General features: G+C 34.9%; 1 long non-coding RNA gene across 1 annotated transcript in view; it reads right to left on the bottom strand.

Annotated features, from left to right (window-relative positions):
- The window catches only part of LOC136032382 (uncharacterized), a 30289-nt gene extending 6809 nt beyond the window's left edge, over window positions 1-23480 (bottom strand). Inside the window, exon 1 of the long non-coding RNA XR_010618713.1 lies at window positions 23400-23480. This is a non-coding gene — a long non-coding RNA (uncharacterized LOC136032382). The remainder of the gene's footprint in view (window positions 1-23399) is intronic.

The raw sequence follows: 23480 nt of genomic DNA, 5'->3' as shown, positions 1-23480 counted from the left end.
TAACAATGATTTTGCTTCAGTTACGTTGTTACTTAACTCAGTAATAGTACCGATTTTGTACCCAGCTATTGTGCAAGACATTAGAATCGAAAATCCGAAAAAGAAAACTGAACTAATCTCCTTTGGAGATTTCTTCTATTACTAATGATGAACAAGAGCTAAGAGCTCATATGGCACTTGTGACGAGGCGAGAAGAGCTAAGAGCCAAGAGATCATATGGTATGAGCTCTAACAAAATTCTATGAATCAATAGATTGATTTAAAAAGGAAAATAAGAGGCTTAATGCCGGTCAGGATTTAAAATAAGGTCTCTGAGTCACGATGTCCTTCTAAATATCAAAATTCATTAAGATCCGATCACCCACTCGTAAGTTATAAATACCTAATTTTTTCGAATTTTTCCTCTCCCTTTAGCCCCCCAGATGGTCGAATCTGGGAATACGACTTTATCAAGTCAAATTGTGCAGTTCCCTGACACGCCTACCAATTTTCATCGTCCTAACACGTCTGGAAGCACCAAACTCGCCAAATCACTGAACCCCCCCCCCCAACTCCTCCAAAGAGAGCGAATCCAGTACGATTCTGTCAATCACGTATCAAGGACATTTGTTTATTCTATCCACTAAGCTTCATCCCGATTCCTCCACTCCAAGTGTTTTTCCAAGATTTCCCCCTCCAACTCCCCCAGTGTCAAAATATCTGGTCGGGATTTGAAATAAGAGCTCTGAGACATAGATTCCTTCTAAAAATCAAATTTCATTAAGATCCGATCATCTATTCATAAGATAAAAATACCCAATTTTCACGTTTCCCAAGAATTCCGGTTTCCCCCTCTAACTCCCCCCAATGTCACAGGATATGGTCGGAATTTAAAATTAGAACTTTAAAGCACGAGATCCTTCTAAATATCAAATTTCATTAAGATCTGGTCACCCTTTCGTAAGTTACAAATACCTCAATTTTCAAAATTACCCCCCCCCCAATACCACCAAAGAGAACAAATCTGGTCCGGTTATGTCAGTCACGTATCTTAGACAGGTTTGTATTCTTCCCATCCAGTTTCATCCTGATCTCACCGCTTTAAGTATTTTCTAAGATTTTCGGTCCCCTCAACTGCCCCCCCCCCCCCCCCAATTACGCTTGATCAGGTTGAGATTTAAAATAAGAGATCTGAGTTACGAGGATCTTCTAAATATGAAGTTTCATGAAGATCCGATCAGTCCTTCGTAAGTTAAAAATACGTCATTTTTTCTTATTTTTCAAAATTAGCCCCCCCCCTCCCAAATAGAGCGGATCCGTTCCAATTATTTAAATCACGTATGTAAGACTTCTGCTTATTTTTCCCAACAGGTTTCATTACGATCCCTCCAATCTAAGCGTTTTCCATGATTTTAGATTCCCCCACCCCAAACTTCCCCCGATGTCACCAGATCCGGTCAGGATTTAAAATAAGAGCTTTGAGACACGATATCCTTCTAAATATCAAATTTCATTGAGATCTAATCACCCGTTCGTAAGTTAAAAACACCTCATTTTTTCTAATTTTTCAGAATTAACCCCTCCCCCAACTACCCCAAAGAGAGCGGATCCGTTAGGGTTATGTCAATCATGTATTTAGGACTTGTGCTTATCTTTCCCATCAAGTTTTATCCCGATCCCTCCACTCTAAGTGTTTTCCAACTTTTAGGTTCCCCCTCCCAAATCCCCCCAATATCACCAGATCCGGTCGGGATTTAAAATAAGAGCTCTAAGACACGATATCCTTCTAAACATCAAATTTCATTGAGGTCCGATTACTCGTTCGTAAGTTAAAAATACCTCATTTTTTCTAATTTTTCAGAATTACCCCCCCCCCCTAGCTACCCCAAAGAAAGCAGATCCGTTCCAATTATGTCAATTATGTATACGGAACTTGTGCATATTTTTTCTATCAAGTTTCATCCCGATCCCTCCACTCTAAGTGTTTTCCAAGATTTTAGGTTTCCTCCCTCCAACTCCCCCAATGTCATCAGATCCGGTCGGGATTTAAAATAAGAGCTCTGAGACACAATATCATTCCAAACATCAAATTTCATTAAGATCCCATCACCCGCTCATAAGTTAAAAATACTTCATTTTTTCAATTTTTCCGAATGAACCGGCCCCCCACACCCTCCAGATGGTCAAATCGGGAAAACGACTATTTCTAATTTAATCTGGTCCGGTCCCTGATACGCTTGCCAAATTCCATCGTCCTAGCTTACCTGGAAGTGCCTAAAGTAGCAAACCCGGGACCAACAGACCGACGGACAGACCGACAGAATTTGCGATTGCTATATGTCACTTGGTTAATACCAAGTGCCATAAAAACCTTAAATCAACACATTAATTATTTTATATTTGAAAATTAAGTATTTTCTAAATATTCCATTCTTATAGAAATAAATATTCCTCCCCCGAAGCCTTGGGATTATCTTACCGACAAATTGCAAGAATCCATCCGATCAATCCTCTTAGAGGCCATGGAGGATTTGTGGGGATCAGTAGATTGTAGTGTTAGAATTGTATTGTTATAAGAAAAACAAATCTATCTAAATCTGTCCATGAAGAAAAAAAAAGGAATATTTTCTTCTTCATGGACAGATAAAAAGCAGGAATCGAAAAGGTCAAATGCGTTAAGTAATTTAGACTGAGGGCACAGAAGCAGTGGGTTTTCACACATGTACATCATTTGAAAGCCCTACTTATTTTCCATACCAAGCTATCAATACTGTAAAAAATGACTGTGTCTATATTGACTAAAACTTTGGACCCCTACTTACCTTCCATATTTACTTGTCAACATTGTCAAAATATTTGCAAATCAGAGAAATCGCAACTTAAGTCAATAAATTGATAACAATGAGGTTTTGCTTTTTAATAGACTCAAGGAAAAACTAGAAATTAAATGTTTAGAGTATTAAGTTCCAATCCAAGTGAAATTTGCAGTCAAAGGTGGGAATTTGCAATCTAATTAATATATTAACAAGTTTCTAACAAACATAATTAGTAATTAAACCTTATATGACAAGGCTCCATGAAGTGCTGCAGCAACAAGAGCAACATCTTCGACAACTTACTTTTTCCGTGTATTTGCCATTTGCCGTGGGATTAGAATACTTTAGAATTAAGTGTTATGTGTTTGAAGCAACGGTTAAAATGGATAGTGAATACAATTTTTTTTACAAATTTTTAGGAATTTTGCATAAAACAAACTTCATTTGTCAGCTATGTGACATTCTTCGACGATTATCAAAAGTTATTGGACCATTAGTGAAAGAACCGGTGCATAAAGGTGAAATCAATCAAAAAATGATAAAATACCCAAGAATTCATTTGGAACTTAACTTTTATAAATTTTTTTTATAATTTTTTTTTATTATTATTTATTTAAAATATTATTTAAATAAATATTTTTTTTATAAATTTTTAGGAATTTTGCATAAAACAAACTTCATTTGTCAGCTATGTGAAATTCTTTGACGATTATCAAAAGTTATTGGACCATCAGTGAAACAACCGGTGCATAAAGGTGAAATCAATCAAAAAATGATACAATACCCAAGAATCCATTTGGAACTTAACTTTTATAAATTTTTTTTATAAATTTATTTTTTTATTATTTATTTAAAATATTATTTAAATAAATATTTTTTTTTATAAATTTTTAGGAATTTTGCATAAAACAAACTTCATTTGTCAGCTATGTGAAATTCTTTGACGATTATCAAAAGTTATTGGACCATCAGTGAAACAACCGGTGCATAAAGGTGAAATCAATCAAAAAATGATAAAATACCCAAGAATCCATTTGCAACTTAACTTTTATAAATTTCTTTATAAAAATTTTTTTTAATTATTTATTTAAAATATTATTTAAATAAATATTTTTTTTATAAATTTTTAGGAATTTTGCATAAAACAAACTTCATTTGTCAGCTATGTGAAATTCTTTGACGATTATCAAAAGTTATTGGACCATCAGTGAAACAACCGGTGCATAAAGGTGGAATCAATCAAAAAATGATAAAATACCCAAGAATCCATTTGCAACTTAACTTTTATAAATTTCTTTATAAATTTTTTTTTTAATTATTTATTTAAAATATTATTTAAATAAATATTTTTTTTATAAATTCTTAGGAATTTTGCATAAAACAAACTTCATTTGTCAGCTATGTGACATTCTTTGACGATTATCAAAAGTTATTGGACCATCAGTGAAACAACCGGTGCATAAAGGTGGAATCAATCAAAAAATGATAAAATACCCAAGAATCCATTTGCAACTTAACTTTTATAAATTTTTTTATACAATTTTTTTTTTATTATTTATTTAAAATGTTATTTAAATAAATATTTTTTTTTATAAATTTTTAGGAATTTTGCATAAAACAAACTTCATTTGTCAGCTATGTGACATTCTTTGACGATTATCAAAAGTTATTGGACCATCAGTGAAACAACCGGTGCATAAAGGTGGAATCAATCAAAAAATGATAAAATACCCAAGAATCCATTTGCAACTTAACTTTTATAAATTTTTTTATACAATTTTTTTTTTATTATTTATTTAAAATGTTATTTAAATAAATATTTTTTTTTATAAATTTTTAGGAATTTTGCATAAAACAAACTTCATTTGTCAGCTATGTGACATTCTTTGACGATTATCAAAAGTTATTGGACCATCAGTGAAACAACCGGTGCATAAAGGTGGAATCAATCAAAAAATGATAAAATACCCAAGAATCCATTTGCAACTTAACTTTTATAAATTTTTTTATACAATTTTTTTTTATTATTTATTTAAAATGTTATTTAAATAAATATTTTTTTTTATAAATTTTTAGGAATTTTGCATAAAACAAACTTCATTTGTCAGCTATGTGACATTCTTTGACGATTATCAAAAGTTATTGGACCATCAGTGAAACAAACGGTGCATAAAGGTGGAATCAATCAAAAAATGATAAAATACCCAAGAATCCATTTGCAACTTAACTTTTATAAAATTTTTTATACAATTTTTTTTTATTATTTATTTAAAATGTTATTTAAATAAATATTTTTTTTTTATAAATTTTTAGGAATTTTGCATAAAACAAACTTCATTTGTCAGCTATGTGACATTCTTTGACGATTATCAAAAGTTATTGGACCATCAGTGAAACAACCGGTGCATAAAGGTGAAATCAATCAAAAAATGATAAAATACCCAAGAATCCATTTGCAACTTAACTTTTATAAATTTCTTTATAAAATTTTTTTTAATTATTTATTTAAAATATTATTTAAATAAATATTTTTTTTATAAATTTTTAGGAATTTTGCATAAAACAAACTTCATTTGTCAGCTATGTGACATTCTTTGACGATTATCAAAAGTTATTGGACCATCAGTGAAACAACCGGTGCATAAAGGTGGAATCAATCAAAAAATGATAAAATACCCAAGAATCCATTTGCAACTTAACTTTTATAAATTTTTTTATACAATTTTTTTTTATTATTTATTTAAAATGTTATTTAAATAAATATTTTTTTTTATAAATTTTTAGGAATTTTGCATAAAACAAACTTCATTTGTCAGCTATGTGACATTCTTTGACGATTATCAAAAGTTATTGGACCATCAGTGAAACAACCGGTGCATAAAGGTGAAATAAATCAAAAAATGATACAATACCCAAGAATCCAATTGGAACTTAACTTTTAGAGGAAAAGGCTCTACAAGCTATTAGATTGGACTCGAACACCCTAAAAGCACATATATTCGTAAAACCTTAGTACCTAATCCCAACCAAATTTAACTGAGATCCAATAAAGGAGCTCTTGTGATGGAGGCAAATGACAAGAATGTAAATCTTTCTTCACATATGTCTGGTCAAGAGAGACACGCGCAACCATAGCTTACCAGGTCGATATAGCTTATTTACCATAGCTTACCATATTTACCAGGTCGAACTGAACCGCCATGCCCAGGTATGGAAAAAGTTCCAAAGTTGCCAGTGGCAGAACTCCAGAGAAATCTAAAGGTTTCCCACACTTTAGCAGCACAACTTGTGGTTTTGACAGCTTTTCTTTGAGCAAAAAGTATTTTCACATGTAAAAATAGTATTTTCAGACAAACTTCGTCAACAAATTTCACTTGTCCATGAAAACTGCCAAGTAGCATTGCTACTCCCCACTTTTTGCACAGCGGATCATACCACCTAGCAATTAAACTGAGGACACAAGATTTTTTGGTCACCTCTCCCACTCCCAAATAAGATCGGGTGCAAAACTTGAAAAGGCAAAATTGTAGGTCAAACTCTTACTTCCACTAAATTTGTTTAGAGTACGATGTCCCTTTCTCGTAAATGTGCTAATGGCAAGAATCAAACTCCCCTTACTCCTCTTCCACATGGGTTTAATCGGTCATAGACTCAAAAAGGCGTGACTAGGACGTTAGCTGTTATTTACTTACTTTGTTTGAGAGCTGACCATCACTTTTGGCAGATATCCAAGTTAACAGGATTTACGTATCTCTCTCCTCCACCCTGGCCCCGGTCAAATTGGTCCTGGCCCCGAAAGGCAGAACTAGGACAATAGCTATTATCTCTCATAAATTCTGGCTAAGACCGAACACCCTTATAAAGTGAACAATAACACTTTTAAAGCTTTATTGTTTCATCACGTCTCAGTGATTTAGAATCAAATAGAATTAAAAGAAAATAAACAAATATTTGACGAAAATTGGTGAACTTCTACTAACAGCTCAAATCCACCACAGCCCATAACGGCTAAAAAGCCATGTCAATTTCTTGGCTTTATTTAGCTCAAAGATCACCATGGACCACAGTCCCCAGAGCTTCTAAGCATGGTTTTATCACAAACTAAATAAAAACCATCCATAGAGACTATACCGAAAACACTTCCTACGACTCAAATAAGTGCATACATTATGGGACCCTAAAAAATGATCCTCAAAAGTTCAGTCGGGTGTGTACAATGGTTCAGCGTACTGAACCTTATAACGTTGTCAACCCAGACAAGGCTTACAGTTGCACTCCATCTCAAATTTGATGTCCACTAAACTTCATGGTCCTTACTCGAAAGGTTGAAATCCCCACCCGAGTCAGAAGACACACGACTTCAGAAAACACACTAACTCAACAAGCAATAATGAGTGGCACTGAAAGGAGAAACTTCACTCACTTCGATTTTAAGCTTTACAAAAATTAAGGAACTGACGAGCATAATTCCACGCATTTCTCAATCAATATCTGTGTAAACGATATTAAAAAGAAATTCCTCCTCCTGTCCTCTCGGTAAAGACGACACCAAAAAAAGCATTTGACCTAACACACGCTTTTGTCGTTAATTATCAGCCGAGCAGGACACAGCTCAAGAAATTGTAATGACAAAGTGACACCATCAGGACGAATAACTTTTTGAATAGTTTTGATACTAGTCTTAATGTTTGAAGCTTCAACAATTTCTTAAAGAATTAGTAAGTACCTCTATTAGGGACTCAACATTGGCATATGTATAATTCGTTTGTTTCAAGCAACAATGAACACAGAAGACAATAGCATCCAAGTTAATCTACTGCCTTAACTTCTCGTTCAAGATGTTGAAGGTCTATTTAATAAAAAAAAAATTTGAAAAAAACTTTTTTTCAGGTTGAAATATGAGGTTATGATCTTTCTATGGCCGCCTCTTTTGATGTAACTATTGATAAATAATTTTCAATATCCAAATTGGATTTTGATTAGTACGCAGTGTCTAATTAAGCGGAGAAAAGATTGATATTATAAAATATCTTTAAAAGAAATGCTTAAATATTTTTGGACCATTATTTGCACCAATGCTTTCTGATGATGATTAATATTAGGAGTCTTTCTTTTTCTTTATGTCATCTTAAAAATAATCCTCAGTACCAAGAATTGTCTTAGGATAAACTTAACCAATCTTATCTACCGTAGAAAAATATTTTACTTCATTTGTATTAGCCAAACCAGAACAAAATTAAAGCACCAAGGGCATCAAAAGTAAAATGTCTCTTGCCTCTGAACCCATCTTAAGTTTTTCATAAATGATGTTTTTTTTTATTTTATTAAAAACACAACAAAGTAAATATTGTTTATTTACATAGTCTCTTGCTTTAGAAACCATTTTTTTCTGAGTGGATCAGTAGCTTCCTTCCGTCGTTGTAAAAAGAAGTGGGTTGTTTCAATAGCCAATTGAGTCAATAAGTCCATCCTCGCAACTGACATTCTTGAGTCATTGGCTTCCTCGAGTTTTTTTTGTTTTTTTTTAATAAGAGAAAGAGATTAAATGGCAGGGTGATAAATCTGAGATACAAGGAGATTCATTTAATTAGTGTCCAAAATGTTCCATCCAATTTTTTGTTCGTGGCAATGAACTGTAGGTAAGGAGCGCCCCGGCAACAGAAATAACCCTTAACAGAAATAAAAAGTTTTAGTGACCTTTTTGAGGGGCCACAAAAATTGGAGGACAACTAGGCCCACTCCCGCGTCACTTTTTTCCAATTTTGAGATGGTTATTTCGTTCAGCATAGCTAAAAAGCTGAAGGTCTAGCGGAAGTCCAAGCATTTTACTCCCATGTCAATTCTTTTTCAGGGGCGGCAACTCGGTCAAAGACAAAGTTATCAGTTTTCTTCGTCCCTTCAACTAAACATGAGAAGGTTGAACTTAAGAGGTTTGTCACTCGAAATTACGATTAGGCGCAGGTTATCCTTAGCAATTCTTCTTGTAATTATTTATACAATATAATTTTATATATATATATTTATTAGCTGGCAGTTTGGTGTCTGAACCAGTGTTGCCACTCGACCGGCACCGCTCCGCGGCACCGGCCTCGTCAAAAAGCGGCATTTCCGCGGCATCCTTGAACCAAAATGCGGTAAAAACCGCGGCATGCCCGAAATTCTCGGAAAAGCTGTGTTTTGTATTTTTGAGAGAGAATGGGTGAAAAATCTCGCTTTAATATGAATGTTGATTCAGTGTCAAGTGAAGTGTGGTGAAGATCTGTCATAAATTTGAGAAAACACGTGCTGTCTATCCTTCTTTTCAGCGGTCAAAGGTAAGCATGGTCAGCTCAGTCCGTGAACACACATTTGTCGTTCATCGTTTTCGTCAAGCACGCAACAGAAGTAAAAGTGCAGAGGTACCACAGCAGGGAAAGTCCACGGTGGGAAAACCGTATAAATGTGAAGTGAATAGTGAAGAAATTAAAAGTGATTTTCCCTTGGGCCTTCAAGCCTATCCAATAGAATAATTGATGGGTAACTAGATTCTCGTAACTCAACCTTTTTCGATTAATGTTTAATGAAAATCAATATCAAAAGCTTCAAGAAGGAACATTCAGATAAATAATACAAGACAAACAGACAAGATTAATTTCAGATAAATAATACAAGCCAAAGAGACAAGATTAATCGGAATCGGACTGTTCACGTGTGTCACAAACATTATCTTTGGCCGGACCATACACAATGCTTTGGTTCAAAACGTTATAGTCACGAGAAGAGGCACTAGCCTTCACTTTGAGTACACGCTTGACTAGTCCGGGTTCTAGATCTAGCACTGACTTGCCCGAGTCAAGCCCTCTTGAAGAATTGCGCTTAAGGCCACACTTGGTTTTCAGTGTTGCCGAAAGAGTCACTGCACTCAGTCGGTTTCGCTTATCAGTTTTCACTTCCTTGAGCAAACTGAAGAGACGCTCGGCAATAACGTTTGAGAAAGGGAGTGAAAAAAAGTACTGAACCATTTTCCCGACATTTGGGAACATCCGACTACCATTTGGTGACTTCGTTTGCAAGATGTGGCGCCAGTAAACGACAATGCCCATGTCATCTACGTCAGGGAGATCGACAGTACTAGGTAGAGCTACACTCGGTATAGACCGCCATTCCTGATCTAGCTTTGCTTTATTCCAAAGCGCAGAATCGTAGTAATCGAAGAACTGACGAAGACTGGGAACTTTCAGTTCATAACTAGAGCTACGGGTAAGCAAGTGTACCAGGTCGTAGATCTTTTCAGAGAATGGAAAACGGTCAAGAATTTGTTGAACAGCTTCAACGTAGAAATCCCTCGCGGAGCGACGAATTCGGAGACTTTCCGCTACAAAACGGCCACTGGTAACTTCTATCGTTTCAAGCCCCACAAGGAAATCGTACCCTTTGTAGCCGATATAGACATTTTCGTCGGGAAGATAGTTCACTTCGTCATGCGGATTGATGTCAAAAGGGTTGACTGTTCTAACATATGAAGGCTTCATAAAGTTCATGGCTAATGTCCGAAGAAGTTTTTCCCCCTGGGTTTTCATGAGGTGAAATAGGGGTTTTTCAGACTGGAAGATGCTGTTGAACTCATTCAGCTCTCCCAACAGTATGGGTTGTTTAGTGTCATTCTTACATGATCATTAACATGCGAGGGATCATCAAGTACCAACGAGTCCCAGTACAACGTAAGAGTATCCCACTGTTCGAGAATACGTCGTGCACAGTTTTGAAACGACCACCAGCGTGTTGGAGCCAAAGCAAGGAATCTGTGCTGTTCCACTTGACTAAAGACTTGAAATTCCTTCCTATATGCATTTTGGCGTTTTGCACTGTGCCTGAAGTGATTGCACACAGTTCGACATAGATCTTCGAGGCTCTTGGACAGTTTTTTGCAAGCAGGACTTGCAACTAGGGCACACAGATGGCAGCTACATTTCACAACTGTAACCCAGGGATATTTCCCTTCAACAAGTGTTTTGACTGAGTGGTTTATCCCCATCATAGCATTCGTTGTGTCAGAGCAGAATCCGACCCAGTTTTGTAGAGGAACACCTGCCTTCTTGACATCATCCATCACCTTCACTAGCGGGTTGAATAGACCAGACGCTGATCCGTCGCTGCATTCGACAAGAGCGAGCAAATCTACCTGCACATTCATTGCTTCGTCACAAAAGCTGACAAAAACAGCAAGTTGTTTGGCTACACAGGAATCTGTGGTCTCGTCAATTACTACGGAGAAAAGATTCGTTTCCAGGCTTTCAAGAAGCTTTTCATGAAAATGAGGGGCCAACGCTTGTCGAGCTATATTAGTTGCTTTAGTTCTACCAAGAGTGGCCTGGCCTAGAAGATCTGGGCCTGGCATACTTTTCACAAGTTTCAGCAAGTCTTCAGAAAGCGAATAGGGTAGATCTTGCTCAACGAGAAATGTCACTAGCTTCGCTTCAACAGTGGCCACTCTTTCGATTTTTGAATCACCAGAAAAATAAAGACTCAATGGCATGGTCTTAGAAGACGAAGTTATCCATGCTTTCTTATTTTCTTCGTGATCTTTGGTCTGTTTGTGCCTTTTTGCGTCGTGTTTCCATTTTTTACAAACGAAATCCTTTTTGCAGTAAACACAGTGAGCTAAATCCACTGTTTTGACCGGTCTGCACCTTTCCTTTTCGTAGCCATTCATTAAAGTCAGATTCTCTTTCCTACTCAGTCTTGTATCTTTGGTCTGCCCTTTTCTTTGTGATCCTCGGTTTTTTGTTGGAGGGTTCACTATCGTCTGAGTCTTTATCACCGTCCTCATATTCCTGATCGATATCTATCACTTCTGCCATTATGTTGTAACACGTTTGGTTTATAAACAAGAGAAATATTTAGCTATTATGTCCTTTCTTTCATGGATTGACTCGCTGGTGAAAGAAACGAACCTGGATTAGTTTAATTTCTTCCACCGCCAGCCTGCTGAGAACCCTTTGTTCTTTCCGGATAAATCCTTCGCCGGGAATCTGGCCAAAACCGGAAAGTTAGTTAAAAGTAAAAGTTTTATTTGAAGTTGATAAGATGCTCGATTTCGGGGTAAGAGGGCATGCTGAAACCGTATATGACAATCGTTTTTTAGCCGGACATATATTTCGTCCAGAATCCGGCTGAAACCGGATAATTTGTTATACGTATATTTTTTATTTGAAGTTGACTAGATGGTGGAAATAGGGGTAAGGACTCAAGGAGATACGCTAAATTTGTTTCTGAGCTTCAATTTTTCGCCAGACAAGTAGCTCCGGAATTTCGGCGAAACTGGAAAATGGCAGAAGGCAGGATCGTTTCGATCGGTATCGTCAAAATAAATATGACTTATAGAGGTAAACACACTTACTGAATCCAAATCTGATCTTGGTTTTCTCAGAGGATTAGCCATTTGGCCTTAATCTGTTTCTAGATCTTTAAGAGTAAAAATGTTCAAGGAGTTTGGCGAAGACTGGATCTAGCGAATACAAAACCCAATGTCTGGATTAAATACTGAATTTTTGGGATCACATAGAACCTTTGGTCTTGTTTTTTCATTGCCCAGGCACGTTCAGAAGCACCAAACTTGCCAAAGCACTGAACCCCCCAACTCCTCGAAAGAGAGCAGACCCAGTCTGGTTATTTCAATCATGTATCTAGGACTTGTGCTTATTCATCCCATCACGTTTCATCCTGATCTTTCCACTCACTCTAGGCATTTTCCACTGGTTTCTCTCTCCAATTCCCCCCAATATCACCAGATCTATTCAGGACTTAAAATAAGAGCTCTGAAGTTTAAAATAAGATCCTTCTAAATATCAAATTTCATTACAAGCCATTCACCCCTTTGTAAGTTAAAAATACCTCAATTTTTCTATTTTTTCTGAATTAACCATCCCTCGACTCCCCCCAGATATTTGAACTGGGGAAGAGAATATTTCTAATTAAATCTGGTCTGATTTCTGAACAATTGATGTGACCTGAAATTTTGCTTGGTAAAATGCTAGTCTATCTACTGTTTGCTATCTTGGAAAAGCCTAGGGTAATAAAATGTAACTTTAAGGGACGGGTCTACAGACTAAAAGCATGTACCAGAAAGGTATTTTGATGTACCTACCATCACTCCTCCCTCTAGAGGGCTCTGACCTTTGATGACCTTTAAAATCTTTGTTATATAAAAGAGAAACCTTACAAAATAGATTTTTTGCTTAAATGAAGTACAACAAAACTATTTTCAGCTTCACAACTTTGCTCAATACCAATTTATGAGGTTTTAAAGATCCACAAAAACATTTCCTAAATTTAGAAATAAATCACAGATATGGCTTAAAATGTAACTCAAACAACAGGGAATTGCATTTTCAGAACTAAAACCAGAGAAAAAGAAACTGTTAACTGAAAATTAAGGTAAAATGTTGTTTTTCCAAAGTTTCAATAGGTATAGGACCTATCAAATAGGCAAATGTTGAAGCCTTAGAAATCAGAGGAGGGTGAACATAAAAGCTTGGCAATACCTTCCCAGAGTATATTTTTTTTTACCAGGATTTGCAAGACTACTGACAGTTTCTTTTTTCTAACCTAATCCCTTTCCAAGATAGCAACAAGTAGCAACTCTAAAATTTTACCATTTTGCTCAAATGACAGGAATTACAATATCAAAACTAAAAGCACAGAACAAGAAATTAAAACTGAAATTTATGCTATAATGTACTTGTATCCTCATTCTAATCTAGGTAGGCTATAGAAGTGACAAACAGGCTATATTATTTTTCGTAGTGTTTTGTTCTGAGCATGTTCAGCATTTTGATCCAACCATCAATAAGTTACCACTTGATGCCTTTTTTATGCTCTTTACAAATACACTAATAACTTCTACCACAAATTCAGATTCAAGTACATTTTAACCTAACCTAACGTTATTATAAATAGTTTTAGCACTGATAAAATGTAGTATTATTTTGCTGAAAATAACACAGAGAAAACATAGTACTATTTTGTTGGAAATGAGAGATAACTTGTATTTCCATTGAAAATTTGTCATTTTTAGAGCTTAAAAAGTGCTTAAATTTGAAAATGTGGTAGAAGCAATTATCATATTTGCAAAGAACGTAAGAAAAGGCATCAAGTGGCATGCTTGCTTGTTTGGCAAGTCAGTTATATGAACTGTCATACTTTTGTTTTGTCATTTTTAAGAGCTAAAAAAATGCTTAAATCTGAATTTGCACTAGAAGCGATTATTATATTCCTAAAGAGCATATAAAAAGGCATCAAGTGGTATATTTACTTTTTATGAAAGCTAGTTATATGGTTTGCTCCAAATTTATCAAAAGACAGAGCAGCAACACACAAAGGTCTGGAGTAGAACAGCATATGTCCACAGGGAGATACGTTGGAAAGACAGTTTGCAAATTATACGTATATCTACTTATAATTATTTTGGATCATAGCAATTTCTAAAGCCATTCCCCATTCAACGCAGTCTTTTAAAGATCTTTTGTTCAACCACGTTTCCTTCTGTTTAACAACAATTATTTTTTCAAAGTTTCAATGGATATAGACCTGTCAAGTAGGGAAATTTTGAAGACTTAGAAATCAGAGGAGGGTGAACACGGAAGCTTGGAAATACCTTCCCAGAGTAGGTCTAAGTTTTTTGCCCAGGATTTACTTGGCTATTCATTCTCCTAACCAAACCCCTTTCTAAGATAGCAAAGCTAGAATTTTACTATTTTGCTCAAATAGTAGAAATTGCATTATCAAAGCTAAAAGCATAGAACTAGAATTTAAAAACTGAAATTTAAGCTATAATGTACAATCGTCCTCATTTTAGATAGCTTCGAAGACCACACTGCCTTTCCATGACGAAAGTAAAACAGTTCAAAATAGGGATGATACCTTTTTATTGACAGTGAATAGATATAAAATTATTTAACTGGATATTTCGAACACATATACAGTGTTCATCATCATCATACAGTGTTCATATATGTGTTCGAAATATCCAGTTAAATAATTTTATATCTATTCACTGTCAATAAAAAGGTATCATCCCTATTTTGAACTGTTTTACTTTCGTCCTCATTTTAATCTTAGTAGGCTAAAGAACAGTCAAATAGGCTATATTATTTATTTGTAGTGTTTTATTCAGAGCATGCAGTGTTTCGAGTAAAGCACATAAATGTCTGGAATAGCACAGTTTATAACCACAGACACAGGGAGACATGCTGCAGCAGATATATAGTTTGCAAATTATACTTTTATCTTTAAACTATGTTATGTCTTTTAAGTATCTTTTTGTTCTAGCATGTTTCCTTCTGTAAAACCACTATTAGAGACCTTCGATTATTTTGACTCCTTCGTAACACTAAAATATAAATTATATACTTACAAAAAAAAAGATTGAAAAAGATAATTCTAAAATTAATCTACATCAACGGCCATTTTTGTCTAATGTTTGATTGAAATGAAGAAGTGTTAAACACTTCTGAAAACACTTGGACTGAGCTAACAGAGGTCATGAAGTCATGAGATGAACTGAGAAACTCAAATGTCAAAGTTTCGTCAAACTCGCAAAAATAACTCAACCCCCTTCGAACACACTGGCCTCCCAGAGGACAAGCTGGCGACTGACGGGTCATTAATTAAGGTCTGTAGTTGACTTCCGCGAAACTTTGAAATCCCCATTTATGCAACAAAGACATTTGCAAAAGATCAGAAACTTAAAGTTGGACAAATTTTACATACGGGAACAAATGCGGTATAAAAAGCCATTTCGCGGCATAATCGCGGCGTGCGGCATGATCAAAATTTTATGCGGCATTTCTCTCAAAATCACGGCGTAATGCCACAAAATGCGGCATAAGTGGCAACAATGGTCTGAACGCTACTTATTCTCCGGACTCAGTTTAAACCGGTTACAACTAACTAATACTTCACTGAATCGCTCAAGAAACATCCGAGGGGTTAGTCCCTTGGTCTAATTTATTCTCACGCGCTCCAATTACAGCTACATCTAGTGTTTTGAGGGGAATTTTTGACTTCAGAACACACAACAAAATATGTAAAGTATTTGAAGGGACTACAGCCAGCAAGTATACATTATAGAAATAAGTTTCTGATTGTTGAATAGAATATTTTTTGCTCTATTTTTTGATACCCCACAACAACAGTGTCAAGTATAGCAATTTAGAATGTAAACCCGAAGCAGGTTTTATAATTATTTTGGAATTATAAAAAAAATAATTGTCGGCTTTAAGATTTAATTAGATCAAAATACTCACCAAATTTTTTTTATATCTGTTAAAATAAAAACCGCCGGAATCACTAATTCAGGACAGTCAGGCAAACTCCAAATGTTTAACATGGGAGTTATAGGAAGATTCCTTGAGAGCCCGTCCTGCCTTAATAACTATGTCTTTGGAGATAACATGACCCCCCCCCCCCAAAGCCCCTGGGGAAAGGTCTTTAAATGATTAAATTTGTCCGTTGTTTCCGTATAGTATCTGTTGGGAAGTATGCATACATATTTAGGGTGGGGAGGGGAGGACAACATTTCTGCTGGGGGGATTTTGCATAGGAAGAATTTTCCATGGAGGGAAGTTTCCAGGGGGTAAACTTTTCATATGAAATTTTTCACTGGGGAAATTTAACAGAATTCCTTTACGAAATTTCTTTATATGTCTTGCTTTCTCTTTACCAGTTCAATTTTACGTGTGGAGATGTTAAATGTAATTGTCCGGGGTAAATTTTCGCCAGGATTGAATTGTTCAGAGGATATTTCAGTGGGGAGGGGATTTTTCCGTGAAAGCAGAACCAGATATTCCGATCGTTTTTTTTTTAAATGGTCAGAAATTAAATAAAAAAAAAAACAGTTTATTTCAATTGAAAGTAAGGAACAACAGTAAAACTTAAAACGAACAGAAATTATTACGTATATAAGGGGCGTCTCCCCGTCCTTAACACCTCGCTCTTTAAGTTAAAGTTTTAAGTCCCAGTTATTTCAAAAACAACTACTGAAACACAAGGGTTGTTTAATTAGAATAATAAGCAACTTTTTTTAAAGTTCCGAAAAACTTTAACGTGAGGAGCGAGGTGTTGATGAGGGTGCAAACCCCCTCATATACGTAATACTTTCGGTTCGTTTTAAGTTTTAATTTTGCTCCTTACTTTCAGTTGAATAAACATGTTTTTTTTTATCTTTAATCATGGATATAAATGACTACCCGCATAGGTGGCTCAACTCTTTTGAAAAATGAAGAAAATATGCCCAAAGTTACTCAATAGCAAAAAGTCGTCTACCCAGGGGCGGATCCAGGATTTTCTTTAGCGGGGAGCGCATAATAGGTTGCTTCGATAAACTTGCAAGCAAAGAAATACCAGCAATTCAAAAGGAACCTCAACAATTATGCGTCGTAGGTAGGTAGTAGAAATGGTCATAAATTTAATCTAAAATCTGGTGAGGGTTAAAGTTCTAATAAAATTGTTGAAATTTAAATACTATAAAAATATTGATAAAAAAATAGTACGTTACAAAAACTACCCCGCAATGAAAAACTAAAAAGCTGTTCACCATCTATAAAAAAAATACTTAATGCTGTCTGCATAATTTTTCGCCTTTGCACTTCCGACCACTATAGAGAGTGAGTTAAGCTTTTTATTGTAAAAAAAAAAAAAAAAAAAAAAAGGTCTTGAACCATCTTTTGGGGTCATAAGTTTCTTTGTGACACAGGTTGAACCATTTAGCATGTCGCCTAACTTTGTGGCATCACTTAGTAATTATGATAGTAATGAAGAGTAGGAAATGAGGATTAAGATACAACTTTTATATTCATAAAAGATCTGTTAAACATTAAATATTTATTCTTTTAGTGGTGTAACAAGAAAAATAGAACAAGAGACAGAAATACATAGAAGACATTTAAAACGAGGGTCTTAAGTACAAATAATAAAGCATTATCTAGTCATTATTTCTTTTTAAAATAATGTTTTAATAAACAGTGTCAACTTTGACGAAATATAAGAATTTTCTAATCAAAATTTAACTTTTCATAACAACATAGCGGATCTTTCCACTTTTTAAAGTTTTGTATATTTTGCGTAAATTACAGAATTCACAGTTTTATAAGAACGAAAAAGTATATTTCTTAATTTCTACTCCCCTATTTCTTTATTTCATATCTATTTATTACACGGTCAATCTCTACCTAAATATTTCGGTGAATGTTAATAATGGCTAGTGCTATCAGTCTAGAGTCCTGTCAGTTTTGAGCTCGAGGTTAGTATTTCCTCTTCTATTCATCCTAAAATATTCGAATTAAGACCAAAATCGTCAGAAAAATATGAACTCTAATAAAGACGCATGTAGGTATGTGCTTCAAACTAAGTATATGATTCGAAATACTTTTTAAAAAATAAGCAAATACGTGTTTGTTATTTTTGTATTTGATAGGTATAGATTGGGGATTTAAATTCTCAGGGTTTTAAGCTGTGGTAGATTTCTAATTATTTTTCTTAATCTTGAGATTTCCACATATTCAATGTAAACGTTCAAATCTCGACATGTCTTTTGAGCACAAAAATAAAAATTTGAAACATCGGCTCAGATTTAGCGTTAAATAAGACAATAGTCCTGTAAAAATTTTGATTTTTAAACAACCAATAATGGAAATATGATTGGATGGCATGCATCAAAATAAGTACAGAATTCCTCAGCGGTAAATATAGCAGTTTATACAATTTTATTAACAAATATATGCAACGCCTATACAAAAACATAACTATATTTTGTGAATGGTTGGTATTGAGATAGTGAAAAATTCTGAAATAATATTGTAGTTGTATCATACTTGTCCCCATAGTTCATCATAGCCCACTTTTTCAAGCAGAACCTCCAATGACGTTCTGCTGGACCCTATGTTTGAGTAAGAAGCACTCAAAAGTGAAGATGACAATCTCATGGCTTTATCTTAAATTAACTTTTAGCAAAAATATGGCTAAAATATACTAATCAAACAGTTCATGGTAACGAAATGTAATTAAGGAGCGACCCAGCTCAATAGTAGCCGAAACTCTAAAAACGAAATTTTGATGCAAATAGATATATCCATGAATTGGCTTTTTATGCTGATTTTAAATATATAAATTTCACTAAGTTCAGTATTACCTACCACAGGTTACAAGCCTGAGGAAATTTTCATAGTTTAAAAAAAAGAGGAAACACCCCCTAAAAGTCAAGTGATATTAATGAAAACCACACCATCAGAATCAGCGTATCAGATAACCCTGATACATAGGTTTCAAGTTCCTATCTGCAAAAATATTTTTTCCAGGGATGATTGTATCGACCCAGTGGTCCTAAAATATCGGGAGAGGGCTCATTCGAACGGAAATTAAGAGTTCTAGTGCCCTTTTCATGCGACAAAACTGGAGGGCAGCTAGGCGCCCTCCTCCGCCACTGTTTCCCTAATCGTCCGATCAAAATGTTGATAGTCATTTTGTTTATCATAGTTGAAAGTCCCAATAACTATGCCTTTGGGTATAACATGCCCCCCACAGCCCCAGGGGAAAGATCTTTAAGTTATAAAATTTGCCCATTGTTTACGCATAGTTTTACAATAGGGATGCATGCATACATTTTCGGGAGGGGGGACAAATTTTCTGCTGGGGGGTTTTCCACGGGGAAATTTTCCAGGGAGTGAACTTGCCAGGGAAAATTATACACTACGAAAACTTGCCAGAATTCTTATACAAAATTCTTTTCATATGTCTTTTCAGTCTCAATTTTACGCGCAGAGTGGTCGAGAGTAATTGTCCATGGTAACTTTTCACCGGGATTGAACTGTCTAGATGATATTTCCATTTGGAGGAGGGGAATTCTCCGTGGAGGTGGGGCTAGATTTCCTGGCGTTTTTTAAAATGCAATCAGAAATTAAATTAAAGACAAAACAAGTTTTTTTTTTAACTGAAAATAACGAGCAACATTAAAACTTAAAACAAACAGAAATTATTACGTATATGAAGGGGGTTGTCCCTCCTCCACACATCACTTTTTACGCTAAAGTTTGAATTTAGTCCCAATTCTTTAAGAATGACTCGTGAAACACAAAGGCCGTTTAATCAAACAGTTCGTGGTAACGAACTGTAGTAAGGAGCAACCCGGCTCAATAGTAAACGAAACTCTAAAAAACGGAATTTTGATGCTAAAATATACATCAAAAGAATCGGATTTTCATGCTGATTTTAAATATATAAGTTTCATCAAATTTAATCTTTGTCATCAAAAGTTACGAGCCTGAGAAAATTTGCCTTATTTTGGAAAATAGGGGGAAACAACCCCTAAAAGTCATAGAATCTTAACGAAAATCACACCATCACATTCGGCGTATCAGAGAACCCTATAGCAAAAATTTCAAGCTCCTATCTACAAAAATGTGGAATTTCGTATTTTTTGCCAGAAGACAAATCACGGGTGCGTGTTTATTTGTTTGTTTTTTTTTTTTTCCAGGGGTCATCGTATCGACCAAGTGGTCCTAGAATGTCGCAAGAGGGCTCATTCTAACGGAAATGAAAAGTTCTAGTGCCCTTTTTAAGTGACCGAAAAAATTGGAGGGCACCTAGGCCCCCTCCCACGCTCATTTTTTCTCCAAAGTCAACGGATCAAAATTTTGAGATAGCCATTTTTTTCCGCATAGTCAAAAACCATAATAACTATGTCTTTGGGAATGACTTACTCCCCCACAGTCCCTGGGGGAGGGGCTGCAAGTTACAAACTTCGACCAGTGTTTACATATAATAATGGTTATTGGGAAGTGTACAGACCTTTTCAGGGGGATTTTTTTGGTTTTGGGGGTGGGGTTGTGGGTTTGAGGGGAGGGGGCTATGTGCGAGGACCTTTCCTTGGAGAAATATGTCATGGGGGAACAGAAATTCAATGAAAAGGGCGCAGGATTTTCTAAAATTACTATAAAAAACAATGAAAAAATAAACATGAAAACGTTTTTTCAATTGAAAGTAAGGAGTAGCATTGAAACTTAAAACGAACAGAGATTATTACGCATATAGGGGGTTCTAAAAATACTTTAGCATAAAGAGCGAGGTATTTAGGAGGAGATAAATACCTCGCTCTTTATGCTATAGTGTTTTTAGTAATTTCAATTATTTATTCTACGGCCTTTCTGATTCAGGGGTCTTTCTTAAAGAATTGGGACAAAACTTACGATTTAGTGTAAAGAGCGGGGTATTAACGAGGGTACAAACCCCCTCAGATACATAATAAAAATTTAAGAATATAAAAGTTTGTTACGTAAGTTAATTCTTAAGTTACGTATATTTTTTACTAATAAAAATATTCGTTAAAAATTAAAATTTATAGTTGCCTTTTTATGTAACCGAAAAATTGCAGGGCAACTATGCCTCTTTCCCCACTCTTTATCTCTCAAAATCGTCTGATAAAAACTAAGAGAAAGCCATTTAGCCAAAAAAGGAATTAATATACAAATTTCATTTTAATAATTGATGTGTGGAGAACCAAAATCAAACATGCATTAATTCAAAAACGTTCAGGAATTACATAAAAAAAACTATTTTTTTTAACTGGAAGTAAGGAGCGACATTAAAACTTAAAACGAACAGAAATTACTCCTTATACGAAATGGGTTGTCCCCTCCGCAATCCCTCGCTCTTTACGCTAAAGTTTGTCTCTTTGCCACAATTCTGTTTTTTAAAACAATTAAAAGCTTTAGCGTAAAGAGCGAGGGATTGCGGAGGCGACAACCCATTTCATATACGGAGTAATTTCTCTTCGTTTTAAGTTTTAATGTCGCTCCTTACTTTCAGTTAAAAAAACTAGTTTTTTTTATGTAATTAGAATAATAAGACGCTTTTTTAAAATCATTAAAAACTTTAGCGTAAAGAGTTAGGTGTTGAGGAGGGGGCAACGCCCTTCATGTACGTAATAATTTCTGTCCGTTTTAAGCTTTAATGTTGCTCCTTACCTTCAGTAGAAAAAACTCGTTTTTTTTTTTTAATTTAATTTGTATTAGGCATAGGTGGTCTGGTAATTGTATATTACATAAAACACGCTCGAGAAGTGAAGAATGGTGACAATAAAATATAATGAAATTAGAATACTCTATTAGCAAAATTGTGAAGGTCATTTGTGAATTACCAAATTGGGAGCTTCGGCATCAGCTGACCGTCTCAAAGACAAAGAAAAGTTCATTGTTAACGCAATTCTTGGCCTAGTTCATTATTAATGCAATTCTTGAGGACACCGGTTAGTTTAATTTGACTAGTAATAGAATATAATGTCTCACCGTGGATGTTCAAATTAAGATCTGGGATTTGCCAAGGACCGAGGAACAGGCAAATATATTTTTCCAGGATAAGGGGTTGTTGCCCAAAACAAAACACTGCTTTCTGGGAGCATGTTTCCAAGTTGTAATTTTCACAATTTTGCTAATAAAGTATTCTATTTTCATCATATTTTGTTTTTTTCATTAGTATTAACCAAGCTTTACTTATTAAGTGTGTTTTATATAATAAACAAGTATCGGTGGTCTTCTCTCCACTTTATTGTACCATCACACAAAAACCAATTTCTGTTTTGTTTTTTTTTAGCAAAACTGAAGATATTTTCACGTGATATTTCACGTCAGAGTTGCCATATTCCTCTTTCTAGCAAAAGCTCTTGTATTCCAATTCGATACTTCAATATTAAAATCAAATAAGTTTCTATCATAATCAAAAAATTTAAGAAATCTCCACCGAAATTAAGGACTCCCCAAAACACCATTTATAATTATTTCTCAAAACCAAATTCGTTGTTTTCTAACATAACTTTACAGTAAAGTTGGGGAAAAAATTAATCAGAGGTTTTTATTCAACTCTAGATACTTATTTATTTATTGATGAAGATATTTGAATAAGACATATGTCAAAACAGGGGGAGGGGGGCACTAAACAGTCTTTACTATGCAGGTAACCAACATTTTACTTGGTTAAATACAGAGAAACTAAGTGAATTTTTGGAAGCATTTGAAGAAAAGAGGGCTGGAATAGAAATATAATTAAACGTCACAATATACGATTTAAATAAATATGATATTTCCATGAAAAGAGGGACCTCCGATAAAAGCTACAAGATGAGAAACTTCACGTTAAAATGCACAAACGATAAGAATTTGAACCAAAAATACTCGTCAAACTAAAGAAAGCTTAGAAAAATTTGGTGAAATCACAAATACCATGTTAAAATTCACTAACGATAAGAAATTTTGGATCAAAAGTACTTCTCAAACTAAAACAAACTTAGAAAAATTTAGTGAAATCACAAATGCCATGTTAAAATGTACCAACGATAAGAAATGTGGACCAAAAGTACTCGTCAAACTAAAGAAAACTTAGAAAAATTTGGTGAAGTCACAAATACCATGCTGTTCCTGCAGCAGCGGCTATAATCCCCCGTCTCCCTATGCGTATATCCTGGTTGACGAGCATTGACATAAGTCTTTTTATTTAATTTTTTGGACGTGTCTTTACAATTAAAATTTATTGTTAGTGTCACATGTTGCCTTGTCAAATGGAACAACTTTGACTCACCACCACAGGATAATCCTTCTAGGGCTTCCGGTAGCCCGGCAGTGGATACAACAGCAAAACTCCCTTGTAATTCTGGCAGTG

This window comes from Artemia franciscana, chromosome 10 (assembly GCF_032884065.1).
Source record: "Artemia franciscana chromosome 10, ASM3288406v1, whole genome shotgun sequence".
Taxonomy (NCBI): domain Eukaryota; kingdom Metazoa; phylum Arthropoda; class Branchiopoda; order Anostraca; family Artemiidae; genus Artemia; species Artemia franciscana.
Note: the sequence above shows the minus strand (reverse complement) of the source record. Positions and strands in the feature narration are given on the sequence as shown.